The following is a 6,994-nucleotide window of genomic DNA, read 5'->3' as shown; positions in this document are numbered from 1 at the left end:
TTCCAGATTGCATACGTAGTAATGGATATCCCTAATTAAACATCCTGCCTGGCTTGCAGGTCGTGAGAAGTAAGAGCAAACTCTTCAGAGATGAGCTAGAAGATTTGGTAAGTTACAAAAGAGAAAAGTAAATCAGACTTTGTCATCCTCTGCAGATCTCTGTCTGCAGCCAGAGCAGATATGCCCACAGAAGGAGGCGCTGCTTCATCACTTTCCACACCTCACGGTGGCACCTGCAGTCATCCAGGTCCTCAGCTGCTAGTCAGGATTTGGATACAAAGCTCTTGAGGTATTCTGAAATTACACCTTTGACTGGTTTTCTAAGATTTTTCCCTGGACCTTAGTGAAAGGTTTCTTCCAAACTATTTTTATAATTTTAAAGGACTGTTCACATGCCTGTCTAATCTTCCAGAAGAAAAAAATCAGAGTAATTTGAATATGGAAAGGTTGTTTAGCAGACATGGTATGTTGCTGTGAGAAATTTTCTTCTGTTCATCAGCCATTGTCAGAAGATAAAACAAGTTCCCTGGCATAGCTGAAAAATTACTTGACCCTTGACATGAGAAAGAGAATTTTTAAAAAGAGAAAAAAATCTCAAGTGCTTTGTCCAATAGTATCCCCTTAAATGGCAGAGTCAGATACAGCTGTCGTGGTGAAGTTAAGTATTTCTTTTTCAGTGGGTGCAAAAAAACCCCAAAACAAACGGTTAAGCAATTACGCAAAGTGATCTACATCATGATGTTGACACTTATTAAAGAATCACTGGAATTCTGTCTGGGACTCTTCCTTAAAAGAGGGCTTTTTAATCCTTAGGTGTCAAAGTGCTTTCTAAAAGGCCAGTGAATTTGTTGGTTGAACTGAGACTTAAACATATTGTGCCTTTCCCAAAACTTCAGAAATAATGCTGCTATTAAAATCCTCCTCCATTTGAAGGAGCTGTTTTTCTATGCTGCTTTATTCTTCTTTTTTGTTTGTTTGCTTGTTTGTTTGTATTTCTGTGTTTGTGCTCCTGAGTAGTTTAAGCTTTGAGTTCTTGTTAGAGGTACTACGACTCAGAGCAGAGTGATGGTATTTTGCTTTTATTCCCTTGCTTTATTGTTGCAGAAGGCAAATATATATAAGGCAAGGAATACCTGTATCAATCATTATGTTGACTGTATATCTTCCTTCAGATATGTTAGTGAAGAAGTGTTGTGGGAACATTTCTTTCTTTGCGTTTTTAAACTTTTTATTTGCTTTGACTTAATGTTAAAAATCATGGGCTTTTAAAATGGATGAAAAACAGATCTCTGCTATCAATTCAGTTTCCCTTTCATGTACTAATCTATTAGTACATCAAGAAAAACAGCAGTATTTCTGCAATTTTTACTACCTAGCATCCCTCGGCTAGGAGATAGATAGTCAGGATAAATTTGAGAATATATGTCCCATTTCTGTGTTATCACTGCCCAGCTCCCAGCATCAAACCATTGTGTCTCAGCTGAGGTTTTCATTTAAGTCAGTAATTCCACTACTGAGAAGGACGGATACATACAGAGTACATGCTTACTTGTAAGGAGGGGACTTTAGATCCTGAAGTAATTTGTTTGCTGGGAACCCACAGTGCTCAAGTGGGTGATGATGTGAAAGAGGCCATTTGGTTGGCAGTATCTGTAAGATGTAGAACATTGTAGAACATTGTGTCATCTGAGGATTATAGCCTGGAGGGTCTTGTCATATGTCACTCTCATTGGATGCCATGGCAGTAGCTATTTCTTGCCCCTCTGAAAATCAGACTGGGAATCTGCAGGTCTGCAGCAGTAGGAACAGTTTGGAAGCTGTTTTATTCTTTGCGTATCATGTGCTGGAATGACAATCATATGGATAAATTTTCCACTCTTAACTGGTGACATAATTGGTAAATAACCATAAATGGAAGCGTAAGGCTTCCACAGTGTCTATGAAATAAGTTCCTGCTAAATCAGGCCTTGACAACACGGTGCTTACTTGGCAGTACAAACAGCTTGTTAAACAGAACATATCTATCTCCGTCACACAGTCTAGCAAGATTGTGGTGACTGCACACTTAATTTTACATAAAGTAAGATTACCTAACCTATTTTCAGTTCGAGAGAGAGTATCACTCACATGAGAGTGGGCAAAACTATTTGAATAAACTTTCTGCGTCCTTTGGACTTTTTGGAGGATGTTCCTTTTATACGGGTTGCTTTCTCTGATGATTGTTCTGGTTCCTTCTCTCAATCTTTTCTTCCTTCCCGTTTCTCCTGATTAGATAGATAGTAACAGGCAATTGTATAAGTCAGACCTGACTTACACAACATTCATAAGTTGCTGGCATAGCAGTAAATCACTTATCAGTTATGAGAAATATGTTTTCAGGGAATTTTTGCTGTTTGGGCTTTTAAATCAATTTGCATGTAAATTTGTGTGAAAGTGTTCCTTAAAACAATCACCCTGTTTTACAGTAATGTCAGACTTGCAGCTGCAGTGAAATATAGCCTTTCTGGGGATTAAGTAAAATTTCCGGAAAAGAACTCAATGAATATCCATGAGTTCATAAATAAACTTCTCAATAAAACTGCAACAAGGGAACTAATTTTCCTATAAAAATATAAAATACATTTTCTCTGTCTTTTCCAACATAATAGAAATGCTCGCATGGAAAAGCTTTAATTTGTGAACTGAAAGACAAGACAGATAAAGTCAGTCAAAATATCCACCAATTTTTCAATTTTATTTTCTCTTTTAATTTCTTTTAACTCCTAAGTAATTTACATTTTGAAACAAAATCATTGCAAGTTTAAGAAAAAAAGTAGAAAATGCCCCATTTGGAAGCACTGGGGTTTAAAAGTTGTTTTGTTCTTATTACATAATAATACAAATAAAAATATATAATATTATTTATAAAAATAAAACAATATAATAATTGAATTGCAATTTTTGGAGTGGTTTAAATAAACTGACATTGTATTTTTAGAACTTTTTTGTTTCAATAGCTCAAGTTAACAACTTACAGTAAGTGCATGCTATTCCTGATATGATAACTGCACTGTAAGAGGAACTGGAGTATCCAGCTCAGTGGAGGATGAGAATTGGTGAGGTCACACCTTGAGTGCTGTGTCCATCTCTGGCCCCTCAGTTTGGGAAGGACCCTGAGACGCTGGAGCGCGTCCAGAGGAGGCAACGAGGCTGGTGAGGGGCTTGGAACACAAACCCTGTGAGGAACGACTGAGGGAGCTGGGGGTGTTTAGCCTGGAGAAAAGGAGACTCAGAGGTGACCTTGTCACTCTCTCCAACTCCCTGAAAGGAGGTTGTAGTCAGGTGGGGGTCGGTCTTTTTCTCCAGGCAGCAGCTGACAGAAAGAGATGACACAGTCTTAAGCTGCACCAAGGGAAATATACGTTGGATATTAGGAAGAAGTTTTTTACAGAAAGGGTGATAAAGTACTGGAATGATCTGCCAGGGAGGTGGTGGAGTCACCATCCCAGGATGTGTTCAAAAAATGACTGGATGTGGCACTCAGTGCCATGGTTTAGTTGAGATGTTAGGGCATGGGTTGGACTCAATGATCATGAAGGTCTCTTCCAACCCAGTGATTCTGTGAATTTAAACTTCAAAACATGGCACCATGGGGAATGGCTGAATTGAGTACCCACATTTCTATCTGGAACACATATTGCATGAAACAACTGTAAAAATCTAAAACTCAGGTATTATACCAGTGCTGAATTGTGAACTCAAAGGCAAAACTTGCTAAGTTAATGGCATGGGTTCAATTTCCCTGCAACATTTGCAAGCTGATACAAAATATTTTTCCTTAACAGAAAGGAAGCGTCATGTCCATGGCAATTTCCTGTATGCTGGAATCAAATCAGAACTGGGCTGGTCTTCCATAATCTACCTTCAAGAAAATCCATTAGTATTTTTTGCCATCTTGCAGAGGGGACACTTCAGGTCACCAGGTCAATGGAATTAGAAGTAATTGTGTGGCTATAAAGGGCTTCTGTTGCAATGGGACAGACTTTCCTTCAAGTCCACACAGGCAACAACACAGTTCCCAGCTCAGTGCATGAAAAACTGGACCTAACGGACAAAGGCACTGGTATAATGCTGGTAAAAAAAAAAAAAAAAAAAAAAAAAAAGATGGGCAAACACAAAAACACAGCTCTTAAAGTAATTAACACTGCCATGTTGTCACAAGACAAATGAGTTATGATAAACATTTTAAGGCTCAGGAATTAAAAAGCTTTAAGAATCAAGTCAGAACCCAAGTAGGGGGTGAAAATGTTCCTAAACTAAATTGCATATCTCAAACCACGTTTCTAAAACTGGCATTCAGAAAGCTAATTGTTTTAGTTGGAAACTGAACAAATTTAACTGTCACTCCTGTCACTCCATTAAGCTGGTTTTTATTTTAACAAACTTTAAAAAACTCACTCACAACACAGTTTGGTAATACTAAGAATACATTTAGCTGCTGTTTCCCAAGAAGACATTCCAGACTTTTAAGATCAGCCCAAGTTGATAATTATTCATTTTTTGAAGATACACAGGAGTAATCAGTTAATGCACTGCAGTATTGGCCATTTACAGAGATCTCCACTTCTCAATGACATCTGCTGAGAACAGGACTGTGTTGCTATAAAACAGAAATTGAAGCACTTACCCATGGATAAATGTACATCCACATAATGCTAATCTGGGTGCTGGAAAACTGAGGAACTGAACTAAAAAAAGTAAAAAAGTGTTCCTTTTCTTCAGCTTTTGTACTAAAATGTTCAGGTTCTCTGCATTAACTTCCTCATCCTTTGCACTTCTCCTGTGAAGGCTGACATTTCATTTTTTAAAACAAAACCTGAAGTCTCCTTGAAATAGCATGACTTTGCAGCACAGTTTTCCAAAGTATTACAAGAATCATAATGAAAGAGAGGTTACATAAACTTTTGGATGGACTTACCTAAAGCAGAGCTTGAGTTTGAACTAAAAATTTTACAGTGCTCAGTACAACCCATTACACTTCTGGTAATGTCTTTGTCAAGGCAATGCTTGAAAAGACTGTAAAATACACTTTTTCATTACTGTACATAAATTACATCCATGGAGACAAGCAATTCTGGAAAATTGTCATTGATTGCCCCTCTTAAAATATACATTCTGAGAATGTCAGTGTTTGTAGAGTTTTAAAAATTGATTCAAACTGATATATTTTTTTCCAAATGCTCAACATATTTCCTCTGTCCCTATGAAAAATGCAGTCAATTCTTTATTTCAAAGACTATCACATTTCTTCTTACTTTGGTCATGTGTTTTCCTTTATTGGGATCTTATCTGTTCTTTCTAACGCTTTCCATCTTTGTTGCTGTTTTCTTATTGGGTACTTGCTCTGCTAGATACCAGTTATCTGATTTTATTTCAGCTTTCACTAAGGCACACTAATGCAATGTCATGATTTCATTGCTGGCAGTGCCCAAAATTATTTAAGATACAGCCACTTCATTTAAATTGTGCTTTGTTTATATTAGGGATATGAGAACTGGCGTTTCCACAGGGCAGATTTTTCCCTTCTGCTGTTTATAATACATTCTGAATAGGAAGCCACAATCATGACTACAGGCTAGAAGGTCTAACAAAAGAAATGAGATTACTGTCCTCCTGTATGTGCTCTGGCCCTCCCCTGCAGTATATGGCCCACTATAAAGGTATTCTGCCAACAGAGCTAGAATTCTTGTATCTGCTTAAATGGATTACTTTGTTTAAACTAAACTGTTGGGCCTTGCCTGCTGTAGCACGTAGAATGTTTTACTGTGATGGCAGCCATCCCTGCCAAATAAATGTATGTGTAGGAAATTATGTCTTAATATCTGCTATGAACCAGAAAAAAGCCTGCAGAAATAGGGCTTAAAACCATGAGTTCCTCTGGTTACCATTCATCAGGTGACTCTCAATAACTCTTAACAAACTACTGAATGATCTCCTAGCCTCCGTAGAAGACAAAAACATTTTGCCCCATGTTTGCCTGGCCATCTCCTATCATTGCAGCGAACACGTTGCTTTGTGAACCATAACACTCCATCAGACTTCTGAGTGGTGTATGAGTAGACTCCTTCACAGAAATGAGAAAAATGTCTTACAAAACTATATTTTCCTGCTCAGATGCAGGTCTACAGGGATTTCCTAAGCACAAGAATGACATCGAGGTTACGTGACTATTTTTCCCAACTCTCCTACCAAGAGAGTTGTCCTGGCAAAAAAAAAAAAAAAAAAAAAAAAAAAGCTGTGTGAGCTCAGTGTGAAAAGAGCATTTGGATGGAAAATTTCAGCTGATGTTTGACAGTCACAGGCATCTATAAACACAGCCTTTATACTGGGAAATGTCAGGCATCTTCGCAGTTGCTAGTGCCACCACCTCTGCATTTCATTTAAGCAGAATGAACCCATGTCAATGAACTAAGCTTTACTGTACATCTGTATGAAATGCCTTAGTTTAGCATAGGGAAAGGACCTTCATGGTTGGCTTTACAGAGAGTGAGCCTGGAGAGAAAAACCAGCACGGTCAGTAAGCAAGCCCCTCTTTAAGTTTACTTACTATACAAAAACCTTGCTTTTCAACAACACAGTAAGGAAAAAAAAAAAAAAATCTATTCTCTTTGTGCGTTCTTTAATTGCCTGCTGTCCTGTTTGCTCGCCTGGGACAGTACCAGTGCGCGTTCTCACCCCGCCGGGATCCTGCGCTACGTGTGGCTGCTGCCCTGGGCCGGAGGGTGCCCCGGGCCCGCCGGGGGTCGGCGGGGGGGCCCCGGCGCTGACAGACCGTGATCCCCCCGAGCAAGTGTGCAGCGCTGGCTCGCCCGCTCCTCGCTGCCTCCAGTTACATCCCTGGCAGGAGCCCGCGGCTCTCGGCTTCGCTTTCCAGGGTTATTTTTGGCCGGGGCCGCCGCATGCTGATGGCAGCGAGCCGGCGAGCCCCGGGCGCCTTGCCGGGCGGCGAGGCGCC

The sequence above is a fragment of the Pyrgilauda ruficollis genome, unplaced genomic scaffold (genome assembly GCF_017590135.1).
Source record: "Pyrgilauda ruficollis isolate IOZ18807 unplaced genomic scaffold, ASM1759013v1 scaffold74, whole genome shotgun sequence".
Lineage (NCBI taxonomy): Eukaryota > Metazoa > Chordata > Aves > Passeriformes > Passeridae > Pyrgilauda > Pyrgilauda ruficollis.
The sequence above is the reverse complement of the archived record's forward strand: the minus strand, read 5'-3'. Positions refer to the sequence as shown.